Source organism: Phascolarctos cinereus, unplaced genomic scaffold, assembly GCF_003287225.1.
Source record: "Phascolarctos cinereus isolate Bilbo 61053 unplaced genomic scaffold, phaCin_HiC Scaffold_8;HRSCAF=390, whole genome shotgun sequence".
NCBI classification, from domain to species: domain Eukaryota; kingdom Metazoa; phylum Chordata; class Mammalia; order Diprotodontia; family Phascolarctidae; genus Phascolarctos; species Phascolarctos cinereus.
In genome coordinates this window covers 27,666,783-27,680,851 of record NW_027556291.1, presented here as the reverse complement: position 1 = coordinate 27,680,851, position 14,069 = coordinate 27,666,783, and positions in this window count along the sequence as shown.

Below are 14,069 nucleotides of genomic sequence, written 5' to 3'. Positions count from 1 at the left end.
TAACCAGCCTTTGTCTCCTTGGTTCTCCTAGTCAGCCAGTGGTTAGTGTCATCCCCAAATTATTTAAGTGTAGAGAATCCACCAAACTAGAGTTCCTCTGATATAACGTGAGTTATATCATTGAGTGTGAGGAGGGGAACAACTGACCAGGGAATGGGTTGCCCTGTTAAGCTTTGAGGAGAGGCATGTGGAAGACTTGGCTGGTTTTTAGGGGAATCCAAGAGGGTAAACTTGAATTCATTGGAGGAAAATCTATTCTACATGATGGAGTGTCAGTGGTATTGAAGTTTGAAACTCTCTGAGGGCTACATATTCTGGTGGTACTGGATGGACTTTGTATCATGTAGAAGATGGTGGCAGTTGGGTTGACCTGGTCTTTGCTTAGCTGTTTTGAGCTCCTAGATAAGTTGGAGGCATGTTTGGGCCAGAGAGCGTGACACCAGAAAACATTCTATAGCACCTACTCAGTGGATTTCTCTTACCTGGAGCTACTATTGTGTCTATAACAGGATTTATGGGATTTTAATTTGTCTCTGACCAAAGCAGAACTCAAACTTGGAAATTAAGTTTCAGGAAAGAACATTCTCTTGAGGACAAGACAATGTAGGAACTTTCCATCACATTTTCCTTCAGCATTAATGGAGGTATTTACAGCAGGCTTGTTCTGCAGGTGAGTGAAGGGGACAGGTGGGGATATGGGGCTGCAATTCTGCCTCCAAAAGTGTCACTGGGATGCATTCATTGCATGACGGATGCAAGCCAAGCTGAATGATGATGGCCTGAGTCTCCTGCTGACCTGCCATCCCATGTGAAAGCCAGGTCCTTGTGGCTGTGACTTTTCAAAGCCACCAATACCCCTAGTGACATGATTGTAGGAGACTTCTGTCTCCTTTTGTCTTTCTGGCTTTCCTTTTCTTACACACCACGTCCGTGTACCTCTGATTCTCCCCATCTTGGTCTACTCCATGTAAATCCACTTCACAGTGGCTTTTTTGCCTTAGTAGAATTCCCTTGGATGCTGTTTGGTGCAAAATTGTCCTTGACTTTCACAGGGTGTCCTGGGACCATTTGGACTCAACAGTTTCCAGGCTCTCACCATTTCAGAGAAGCGGAACAAAAGACTACTTCAAAATACATCATTCCCTCCTTTCTCTTGTATTAATATTATTTTACCTATGAAATATCAGAGATCTGGGATCTTAGGTATTGTTTCTATATAGTTCCTGATGTTTTTCTATTTTTACAGTCATATTCTTGCTTTGTGACCTGGTAACTGCATTCGATTAATTTTATTCAAACACTGAGCCATACTGAGGGAGGGGGAGCTTTGAGAAGAAAGAAGAGAAAGTATTGAGCGAATCTCCTGATCCTCTCCACTCACACCGTTTCTCAGGGCTCCCACAACACCACCCTTCATTTTACCCCATGGCTTCCTTGACCCCAGTTACATTAAAAAAAAAAAAAAAGCTGTTCCCACCTCAACAGCATGAAGAGATTAAAAAAAAAAAATCAAGAGAAGGAAAGGGGATGAAAATAGTTTTTGTATATGCCATTGGCAATAGGAAAAAACCTGGCAGAGTAGGAATTGTCAACCCACTGCTTCCCTTTTCCCCCCAGCATCCCAACCCCAGAGTTAGAAAGGATCTCAGAGTCTGCCTGTGTCATTTTGGGGCAGCTCTAATGGTTAGAAAGTTTTGCCTTTTATCAAGCCTAAATCCGCCTCTTTGCAATCTCCACCCGTTGCTCCAAGTTCCCAAAAGAAGAATTGCAAACTCTCAGCAATCACATGAAAGGTGGCTGCCAAACACTCATAACTGGAGAAATACACATCAAAACCAGCAAATGGGCAAAGGTGAATGAAAAAATATTTATTAATCGAGTAGTACATCTCTCTGTGTCAGGTACTGCAGTAACAGCTTGAGCTGCAAATGTAGTGAAGGAAGCAATCCCTACTCCCAAGGAGGTTACATTTTTACTGGTAGACATCAAGTGTATTCATGGAATAAATATCAAGGGAATTAGGGTTAGGAACTGGCCTGCAATATCACTGGTTTAGAGCAGGGCTACATGTGGCCTCAAGGCCGCAGGTTTCCCACCCCTGGTTAGAGCATTCTCAGGTAAGGAAACTCTCCACCTTTGCAAGTTGCCACCTTCAATGCAATTTATAGTTTTCAAGAGTTGTCCAAGCACCAAGATACACAGACAGTATTTGTCACAGGCAGGAATCGATCTCGGGGCTTTCTGGCTTCAAGGCCAGCCTTCTGTCCTTTATACCACATCGCCTCTGTAAAAAGAACAAATACACCCACAGAGTGGGAGCAAGAAACATTACAGCTCGTCTTCCAGGGTATGTGTGCGTGTTAGGGGAGGGAGGGGAGGTGGGAAGACTAAAGAGTAAAGTAGTGGAAAGAAAGCCCAAAGATGTAGTGTAAGGGGGCTGGGAGGAAGGGGCCAGCTTTCAGTGAGGGTTGGCCGGTAGAAGGAGAGGGAAAGAAAGGTCCAGGAACAAGGAAAATGTATTATGGAATGTGAATTCCGGAGAGCACAATGGAAGGGCTGGGCAGGACTGGGGTAGGATGTGGGTGGGGTAGGGTTAGGGAGGATGGAGATGAGAGGTTAGAGGTAGTTGGTTCCTGTGTGCCTGGTGATTGGTTAATACAGAGATAGGGAGAGAAATGGGGTGGGGAATTGCTCACCAGAGGGGTTGTAATGGGTGACAGATGCAAACTAAAGCTCAAAATCTCCAAGGGGTGTTGACAGTCAAGGATCAGAGGTGCAGGGCCTTACTCTTCCCTGCTCTGCCTGTGATGTGGGTGGGCAGTGGGTGGCACTGCAGCTGAGATGGCATGAGGTCTGGGTCATCCTGGTCCATTTGCTGCCTCTGTTCCTCGTCTGGAGGCAGGGACAATGGAAGGGTAGTGTTGGTGCATGTTGTCCCTTACCTTGGGCAGAGAGGGCATACCAAGTGCCAAGTCCAGTGTTAAGTGCTGGAAATAAAAATAGAAAAACAAAATAGTCCCTGCTGTCAGGGAGCTCATATTCTAATAGCACAGGGGGTCTTTATTTTTTTTATTTAATGGACCTCTAGCAGTCTGGTGAAACATTTGGACACCTTTTTTAATCAGTCAGTCAATATATATTAAGTGCCTACCATGTGCTAGGGATACAAAAAGAGGCAAAAGACAGTCCCTGTCCTCGAGGAGCTTACAGTCTAATTGGGGAGACAATAAGCTATGTACAAGAGAAATAGGAAGTAATTAACAGAGAATTAAGAGGGCTTGGGGAAGGCTTCCTAGAAGAAGATAGGATTTTAGTTGGGACTTAAAAGAAGCTAGGGAGGTCAACAGATGGAGTGGAAGAGGTAGAGAGGCCCAGGCATGAGGGTGAGCCAGAGAGAATGCTGGGAGCCGAGAGACGTGGGGGTGGGGGGCTAGTGTCATTGGTGGATCAGTCAAGAGGCGAGTGCCACAAAATCTGAGAAGAGGATGTGTCACGGAGCAAGGTGGAAGAACACTGGAAAGATAGGAAGGGCTTTGAATGCCAAGCAGAGCACTTTGTATTTGCTCCTTGAGGCAATAGGGAGCCACTGGAGTTTACTGAGTAGGGCAGTGACATGATTGGACTTGAAGCAGGCATACCCACCAACAGGTTACTGCAATAATTCAAGTGTGATTATAATGTTTTTAAATGCATAAAATAAAACAGTAGGATTACAAAGAAAGTAAATTACATTGAAATACAGTTGTAATCTTTTTTTTAAAAGTTCACAGACCCCAAGTTAAGAACTCTCATGTCAGGGGGACAGCACACATGGGAAGTTGTAGCTGCAAAGTCAGATGGCCCAGGGGGTGATGACAAAGCAAATGGTAATGAAACTCTAGTGTGATTTCCATTGATGAAACTGTTGAACTGTTTTATGGTGCCAAGGAATTTGGTGGTGAGAACTTTCTTTTCTGGGTCCTGAATAGCTGCTGCAGGTGAAGAGGTGAGAGCTGAAACCCCTGTGGAAGCCGGTGCCAGATTTCTTCTCCACAAGGGCTGCTCCCCAGGTCCTGAGCTGGGGCTCATCTGGAAGCAGGTCAGGTACACCAACACTGTTTTTAAAAGAGTGCGGATTGGGGCCGCTAGGTGGCGCAGTGGATAGAGCACTCAGGAGGATCTCAGACATATAACACTTACTAGCTGCGTGACCCTGGGCAAGTCATTTAACCCCATTGCCTAACCAAAAAACAAAACAAAAAGAGCGCATGTTATTTTAATTTTTTCAATTAATAAGCATTTTTAAAAATTCATCTGCCCCTCCCACTCCCCACACACATAATGAGCAAATAAAGAAACATAATAGCCCTCAGTATATAGTGGCAGTCCGGCAAAGCAAGTCCCCACATTAACTGTGTCCAAAAATGTGTATCTCCCTCAGCATCTGAAGTTCCTCACCCGTTTTCCAAGAGGTTAGATCCACATCTTATCTTCATTCTTTTGGACAAGGTTTAGCATTGTGTTGACCAGAGTTCTGAAGTCTTTCCCAGTTTTTTTCTCTGTTGTTGTTGTTGTCTAAGTTGTTCTCCTGGTTCTGCTCACTCCACTCTGCATCAGTTCATAGAGTTCTTCAGAGCTTCCTTTGAATATGTCCATCTTGTCATTTCATGTGGCACAATAATATTCCATTACAGTTACATACCACAATTTGTTTAGCTATTCCCCAATGGAAGGATACTCCCTTATTTTCCAATTTTGGGCTACAAAGGAAAGAAGGTGCTACAAATGTTCTTGTACAGATAGATCCTTTTCCTATGCCTTTGGTCTTTTAGGAGTATAAAGCTAGTAATGATATAACTGGGTCAGAGGGACACTTTGGTAACTTTGGGGGGCATAATTCCTAATTGCTTTTCAGAATGGCTGGCCCAGTTTTCAGCTCTGCCAACAGTGTGCTACACTAATACACCATAGGGAGAACTCTTAGTCCAATTATTCCAGAAATCAATTTGGAATTATGCTAAAGAACAGTAATGAAAATATTCATACCCTTTGACCCAGCAATCACACTAATAGACATATACTCCAAGGAGATCAAAGACAAACAGAAAGATCCACATGCATGGAAATATTCCCAGCAGCACTTTTTCAACAGAACTTGAAACAAAGCCAATGCCTATAAACTGGGGAATGACTAACAAATTGGCAAACATTACCAGGTCATAAAAAACAACCAATATGAAGAATTCAGAGATGCATTGGAAGACTCTGAACTGGTCCAGAGTGAAGTAAGAAGAAGCAGGAAAACAATGTGCACACTGACTACAGCAACATCAATGGGAGCACAAAAACAAAACTGAACACTAATTATAACGACCAAGAAGTGTGGCCCTGGAAGTATTGAGAGAATGCATTTACTTTCTCTGCAGACGTGGAAGATGATAGGTATACTAGTGTGTCAGTTGCTTTTGTTAAACTATTATTTTTCCTCTGTTCTTTTAAAACAATATTTTAAGAGATGACTTGCTGGATAGGGGTGGGGGAAGGGATATATTCATAAAGAAAGGTGATGGACTCAGAGTGCAGATTAATACAATTTTTTAGTTGTGGTCAGCGTTGGAATTTGTTTTGCTTGACTATACATGTTTGTAATGGGTTTTGTTTTTCTTTCTCACTTGGTAGGAGTAGGTGGGGGGAGGGAGGACAGGGGGAGAAAGGTGGGAGGGAGAGAAGGCAGATTTTTATGGATTAAAAAATTATAAAAGTAAAAAAGAAAGGTGATGTAAAAAGAAAGGATAGCAATGAAATAAGTTGTTTGTTTGTAGGCAATCAGGGTTAAGGGACTTGCACAGGGTCACACAGCTAGTAAGTGTCTAAGGTCACATTTGAACTCAGGTCCTTCTAACTCTGCAGCAGGTGCTCTATCCACTGTGGCACCTAGCTGCCCCAGCAATGAAAATCTTAAAACATTTAACAGGTAGTTGGGGGGACCTCCTATGTTCATAGGCTTGTTCTCTGGCTCATCCCTGAAGGGCTTTGCACTTTGAGGTGATGCAGCAGTTCCTCATTGGTGCTTGTGACTAAGAAATTGTATCAAAGGTATCTAGTGACCAAGTCAGGAAGAGGCACTCACTGCGCAGGCTATAAAAAGTGAGAACCAAGGCTGTGCTTCTCTTTCTCTCTTTTGAGTGAGGCTTGGATCTCAGAGCATTCTCTCCCTTGGACTTCCAGTGATGTGAGCAGGGGAATTTTTCTCCAGATGTTACCCTGAAGCCCAGCTGACCTTTTCCCAAAAAAGGGGCTGTAGCTCTGGGCTCAAACAGACTGAGTCCAATCCGGAGGGGATCCTGAACCCTAGAAGAGGAGAGTCAGCTTCCCCCCTTACACTGTGGTTCATTGTCCCCCACTGGAACAAATCTTAAAGCCTAGGTATGGTTTGTGTCTAGGGTCTCCCCTAAAAGGAACAAACAGGTTGTCTTCTAGGAAAGATACTCAATGTACAAAGTAGATCTCAAGTAGAGAAAATCTATGCTTTATTTATTTCTACCACCACAAACAAAATGCTAAAAACATAAAAACATAAGTTCACATTAACAAATATTTAAAACATTAAAAACAACAATGCCTTGCCTATTATATACTCTCTTGACAGGTAAAGGCAACTTGGTAGGACTGCTCAACAAATGTTTCACATTCATCTTGAGTCTGTACACAAATGCAGATCTTTTGGCGAGCAAGCGAGGGCACGGCTTGGCATTGCCCAGTCTTTTTCGGTATCCTTGTGGTGGCAGTCATCCCTGAGAGCCAGACTCAGACCTCAGCCTCTTGAGCTCACTAGTTACCAACAGGGTTGGAAATGGCCGTCTTCCGGCTTCTTGTTGCTGGGCTCAGTGACAAAACAGAAGAGGCAGCTGAACTTACTGACTGGCACGTTTGTTTGGCTGCTGCTGCCCCTTATGGTGGAGGTGACTGTGTGACTCTCAAGTAACATGCTCAAAAAGTTGTGCCCTCCCTAGTCATGGGGACCAGGAAGGAAATTTCTCTGTCACCCCCAAACTCAAGTCCTTCAGTGCTGAGTCAATTCCATGGGAAGTGTCCCAGTTTAAGAAATGAGGGAAGCGTGCCCCTCCCCAGATTACCCTGTTACAAAAGAGAAGCCTTGGAGTGGCTTGCACAAGGGGAGAGGAATTCAGCCCCTCCCCTTTTCCTCCCCAAATAGCAAGAGCAGCCTAGAAAAGTTCTTCAGTAGGCCTTTTCCTAGTCTCTGCTGAGCTCCCTCAGGAGATGAGGCCAGCCTATTCCTGGAAGGGAGTCATCTACAGAAGTCACCTAAAGAACTCCCCTTCAGAGAACACCAAAGTTAAGACTGGGCTGATTTGTTCAAAGAGATCAAAGGGCCCATGGTGGGCGTTGGCTTTTTCCATAAGGGACCTCTCCTCCCAGGCTAGGGGAAGGCACGGACAAATACTATTGATGGAAACACCATGTACACAGATAAGTAAATACAAAATAGATACCAGATAATTTGGGGGATGGCAGAAGGGCACCAGCATCTAGGAAGGGGCACCTGGAAAGGCCTCATGGACAAGGTGGGGCTTGAGCTGTTTTGAAGGAAACTTGGGATTCTTAGAGATGAGGAGGGAAGGCATTACAGGCATGGAGCACAGTCTATGCAAAGGTATGGAAAAGGAGATGAAGTGTCTTGTGTCACGAACAGCATGAAGGACAATATGCAAAGGGGAATAATATGTTTAATAAGGCTGGAAAGGTTGTTTGGAGCCAGACAGTAATAAGGAGCCACTGGAGTTTGTTTTTGGAGTGGGAGGGGGAGGTAGTGGTGACACGGTCAGCACTCTGCCTTAGTAAGATCCCTTTGGCAACTGAGTACAGAGTGGAGTGGAGTAGAAAGACCTTGGTTGAAATCCTACCTCTGACATTTATTAGCATGTGACCGTGGGAAGTTACTTAAGTGTTCTCTGCCTCAGTTTTATCAGTAAAGCGGTTATGAAGGTTGCACCTTATATAACCTTATAAGGTTGTGAAGAAAGTGATTTCTCAAATCTCAAGGGCAATAGAAATGGGACCTCTTAATAGCCCACTGCTGATCCTCTGCTCATCCTTTCCACATTGTCCGAATAACTAGACTTGGGAGTGCCACTGAGATTTCTGGGAATTGTTCAGCTTTTCCTGAATGTGGGATAGAGGGTGACTTCTACGAGTAATTAACCATAAGGAAGACAGAGCTGGCAACCAGGGCCCTAGAGGTGATCCCACCCAACCTCCTCATATTACAGAGGACGGAAACTAAGGTCCAGAGAAGGGCAGAGAATGGCCTAACACCTCCCGGTCAAGCACTGCCCCTGGAAGGGAAGGTTAGTTGAGTGGAGGCCTCTCTATGTTATGGAGGCTTTTGCCTGTCATGTTGCCAGTGAGGCAATGTGCCAATTCAGGATCTAGCTCGGTCCCTGGCATCTTCACAGCAGTATGTCACATATAGTAGCAAACCTTCCCCCAAAGCCAAGATTCAGCCCAAAAGCTGAGGACAGCTTCTTCAGCTCCTGTACCTTTCTGAGAGGTCAGGATGCTGCTGGCTATAAGGCACTGTTACATTTTTGGTCTAAAAACTATTGGATCTAGTCATTCTTTCTCAGAAGGACACTGTCAAAGGGCTGAAACTTTATATAAGGGAACTTCTCTTTTGCAAATGAATACTAGTCACAGTATAATTTCAGTTCACCAAATAAGGGAAGCACAGAACTTTAGGTTTTTAAAGGACCTCAGTGGACAATGTAGTTCAGTCCCTATAAACTCCCCATTCAACATACCCAGTCTCTCCTTGAAGAGGTCCACGGAGGGGGAAACCCACCTCCTGAGACCATTTCTCTTATGGACAGCCAATTGTGAGTAAGTTTTTCCTGACATCAAGTCCAAACTTGCCTTTTTGCAATTTCCACCTCACATTCCTGGTTCAGCCCAAGGACGTTTTTTTTTTTTAATTTTGTTTTGTACAGTGAATGTCTTGTGTGAAAAGATGAGTCCAGATGTAGTACTTAAGTGGGGGGCACATAGTGAATGGCAAGTTAACTGAAGGGTACTCGAGGGTCCAATAATGTGGCAGCTTGTAGTCAGTCTGGTTACATTTAGCTGGAAGCTGAATTTTTTCATGTCATGAAGGAAAAAAATAGAGCAATGTCTGGTTGATGAAACAGGAACACAATACAATGGCCAACTCTAAATATTTTAAATTTTGCTTTTACAGCAATTATCTACCTAATGTCCTCTTCTAAACTTCCTGTTCTACTTACTGCTGCTACAGGAATCTATAGGTGTGGCACAGCAATCCCAGATACCATTTGTATGGGGAACACATCCTGACAGATGGAACACTACAGTGCTATATCCCCAGAACTTTCATTCCTGCAAGTATAGCTGATGACATGACTCCCTCAGGCACAGGAATAGTTTTTGAACAGCGTCTTATGTGAAAAGATGTGTCCAAATGTAGTCCTAATGATATGAGCTACATACAATAACTGGCAGATTCAGCTGAGGGGTGTTCCATGGTGCAATGGTATAGCAGATTATAGACTGGTCACATTTTGCTGGCAGCTGGATTTTTCTATGTCCTAAAAGAAAAAATGGCATATAGGACTTATCCAAGTGGTAGTTATATATGTAATTTAAGCCTCAATATTCTGTCCAAATGTAGATCCTATGTTTGTATATGTGTATTTGTCCAGGTTTGATTAGTTTAGGTCAACTGTCCTTAATGTGGTTACTAGCAGAAGTGACAATAATAGAACATGGCTGACTGATCAGAAGGGATGGAAAAGGGTTCAAGTTAACCACAAGATTCTGAACATGAGAGACTGAGTGAATGTTGTCACCAACAAAAAGTAAAATCAAAAGGATTGGGTTTAGGGGGGAAAAATAAGCTTAGTTTGGGACCTGTTGAATTTGAGGAAATCCAGGTAGAGATGTATTGTAGGCAGAGTTCTGAACTGGAGCTAGAGCTTTTCAGAGCTCATAGAAGGTGGTATCTGAAACCACACAAGTGAATCAATTTGACAAGGGAGAGATAAGTAAAAAAGAAGTGGGACAAGGACAGACCCTTGGGAAAACACCCACTTTAACAAGACAGAGAAGATGGGGAGAAGCAAGCAATTATAGAAGGAAAGACTAAAGAAATAGGAAGGAAACCTGAGTGTGCTTCCTCATAAGTAAACAGAGAGGTCAAGAAGAACTGGAAAAGGACCACTGGTTTTTGTTGATTAGGAGGTCCCTGGTGATCTTAGGAAATGCTAGAGATCAGTTTCAACAGAATGCTGGAGGCCGAAGCCTAAACTACAAGGGGTTAAGAATAGAGTAGATGATGAGGAAGACTCCAAAAAGTCTACTACTTCTTCAAGAAGTTTAGCAGTGGGGTGGAGGAGATGAGATGCTAGTTAGATAAAGTAGACCAAGGAAAGGCTCCTTTAAGATGGAGACCTGATCTTGTTTGTAGGCAAGTGTGAAAGAGCACTGAGAGATTGAAGACATGAGAGAGATGACTGATGGAGCAAGGTACTGGGAGAGAGGAGTGGATGGGACACAAGGAGAAGGAAGGCAACACCCCTGAGACATGGAAGAGGGAATAGAAGAGAGAAGCAGAGAGAAATAAAATTAGATGCATTAAAGTTCTATAGAAGTGAGGGAGGTAAGGAAAGATATGAAACCATCACTGTGAGAAATGAGAAAAGAAGTACATAAGGATGAAGTAGGATTTATTGAGCTACATCGAGGGCCCGAGCAGTTACATACCCTGTATCTATAATGGATGAAAAACTCGATTTTGTGACTCCCTAAACTCCCAGCAGCCCTGGAACAGGAACATAGCAAAAGGATGTTTCTACTTCAGCAGGCTGGGAGGTGGGGGTGGGGGTGGACAGTGTGGAAGGAAATTTAAGCTAATAGCTAGCGAAAACATTCAAACAGCAGATCCTGAGGGTCAGGGCTGAGCGTGTGAGTAAGTGAATCCAGAGTTGGGGAGATGGCCTGGTCGAATAAAGATGGGTCAGGGGACCAAGAGGGACAGTAGGAGTGAAGCACAGATTGGATGTGTCTACTGATTAGGTTGTGGGTGCAGAGTGGAATTTGAAAGTTCTGGATCTTGGAAGTGGTACAGTTCTTGAGTTGTGAGACCTAAAGTGTGATTAGGGGCAGCTAGGTGGCACAGTGGATAGAGCACTGGCCCTGGAGTCAGGAGGACCCGAGTTCAAATCCAGCCTCAGACATATGACACTCCACTAGCTGTGTGACCCTGGGCAAGTCACTTAACCCCATTGTCTAGCCAAAAAAAAAAAAACACCAAAAAAACCAAAACCAAAATAAAGTGTGATTATGCTGAGGTGGTGGTCACTGAAGATGAATTTGGGGACTTATGTGATCAGGTTAGAAACATGAATATTGAAGCCCCCAAGAATAACAGTAGGGCTAAGACACAAAGCATAGCTCTTAAAAGTGGTCAGTGAGGGATGGTGGTAGAGTACTGGGGAGCAAGGCCTGCCCACACTTCCTCCTGGCTCCAAGTTGTTGGGAAAGGAAGGAGAGACCACAGTAAAGCTTTCAAGCAAAGGCTGGATAACCAATCACTTGTCAAGAACATTGTAGAAGGGGGGCAGCTAGGTGGCACACTGGATAGAGCACTGGCCCTGGAGTCAGGAGGACCTGAGTTCAAATCCAGCCTCAGACACATAACACTCACTAGCCGTGTGACCCTGGGCAAGTCACTTAACCCCACTGCCTAGCCAAAAAAAAAAATGTTGTAGAAGGGATTCTCCTCTTCCAGGTACCTTTGAAGCCCCTTCCATTTCTGACAGGGTTATAGAAGAGGTGGTGTCCTCAAAGGAAGGGTAGATTTCCATTACAGCGAGGAAGTATAAAAGATGTTGGTTAAAAAAGGGTATGGTGAAGGCATGGGGGAGGTGTTAACAACAGAGCAAGGGTGCAAACAATGGGTCGGGGAACTAAATTGTTGTGGGATTAATTTTAGATGAGTGGCAACTACTCTGTTCTACTTCTGAACCATACTGATTCCATGCATACTTCCTAGTGGCCTGGTTTGGGTTGGATCTGGCATGAAACACATGGAGGTCAAGGCTTGCTGAATTCAGCAAGGAGCAACTAGTGTGGGAATGCCTTCCCAGAACTTCTTGGAAATTTTCTGTTTTTCTGAATCTCAATTCTTGAGAAAAATAAGTTAAGAAATTAGGGGAAAGTGTTATGATTCTCCTGTGAGAATTAAGGGCTCATCAACTTGGAGACATTCCTGGTTCAAAGGAATACAAGTCAAAAATATTAGCAGGAAAGACTGACATGCAGAGTCAAAGTTTAAGGTCAACATTTGCAGGAACCAGGACGGGAACACATAGGAGAAAAGCAGGTGGCCTTCTAGGTCCTTGGGTGCGGCCTTTTGACTGAGTCCAAGTTTTACAGAACAAAGCCTTTTATTAAAGGGATTTGTTCTGTGAAGATTGGATTCAGTCAAAGGGCCACATGTGGCCTCAAGGCCGCAGGCTCCCCACCTCCGGATCAGTCTTGCTTGTAACTGTTGTCGTGTCATTGGTGTGTGTTCATAACTCTGTGTGTTAAGTGTCATTCTTCCAAATACAATATATATTAATCAGTTTATACATATAATATACTTACTTTATACAAATCCTATGAGGGGTATTATAAGAAATAACAAATTGCGGAAGCAAAACAAGTCCTTTAATTGGTGATGATTCTTTGTAGTGCTGTTAACCTTGCTAGATTTGGATGTTATGTTATTCATGTTTTCTGGTGTTTTCTAATGTCAGAAAATTCACCTGCTGTTTATATCCGTAATGATAAGTAAAGAATCTGAAGCATCTTGGAAGTATTTTTAAGAAAGATAAAAGAAATCAGCTAGTTCACTGCCAGATGTGGCACAATATATTGATTCTTAATAATAAATCATACATTTATTAAATTTTTAATAGAAAACCTCTGAAACTTTTATTAAAACTATTACATAAAAATCATTTGCTGTTTATTATCATGGTCACTCATTATTATGTAAAAACATTGTAAATAAAATGTTATGAAAAATACAGGATGGGGGCAGCTAGGTGGCGCAGTGGATAGAGTACCGGCTCTGAAGTCAGGAGGACCTGAGTTCAAATCTGACCTCAGACCAAACGCATGACACTTACTAGCTGTGTGACCCTGGGCAAGTCACTTAACCCCAATTGCCTTAAAAAAAAAAACAACAAACAAAAAACCAGAAATGTCAAGAAAAAAAGAATACAGAATGACTTGTGATTTCAGCCATTTCCAAGAATTCTGATTTCTCATTCCCAAATTGGAAACACTAGGAGCAAACAAACTTATGCTCCAAAGTGGCTCACCCTCACATAAGATCCCTTCCAACTCATTCTTTGAGATCAGGGACACAAGTAAGCCTGAGGAGCAGGAATTGGGGAGATGGGAAAGAGAAGGAGCATGTCCTCTGGGATATCTGTTGTTGTTATTTAGTCATGTCCAACTCTCCGTGAGCCCATTTGGGGTTTTCTTGGCAAAGACACTGGAGCGGTTTGCCATTGCCTTCTCCATCATCTTATAGATGAAAACTGAAGCAAACAGGGTTACGTGACTTGCCCAGGGTCACGCAGCTAGTAAATGTCTGAGGCTGGATTTGAACTCAGGTCTTCCTGACTCCAGGCCCAGTGCTCTAACCACTGTGCTACCTAGCTGCTCCAACCCCAGGATAAGCCAGATTGATACTCTTATGTGTCACTCCTCAGGTTGGCTTCTTCCAAATTCTTCCCTCTCCTTTATCATAGGTACTTGAAGAGTCTCTTATTTCCAGACTTATGGAATCTATGCCCTGCAAATGATTAGGATCGCTGTGTTTTTAGCAACTATTAAATTCGATTTGCAATGAAATACCTATAAATTCATAGCAACTATTGCTGTAATCATTCTTGTTATGAGTCCAAACTACCAAGAGGAGTTTTTATTAAAAGTAATTTCTAAAAGGGTTTGTTACAGGTAGAGCAGAGCTGAAAAACTGTAAAGGGTAGATAATCTAA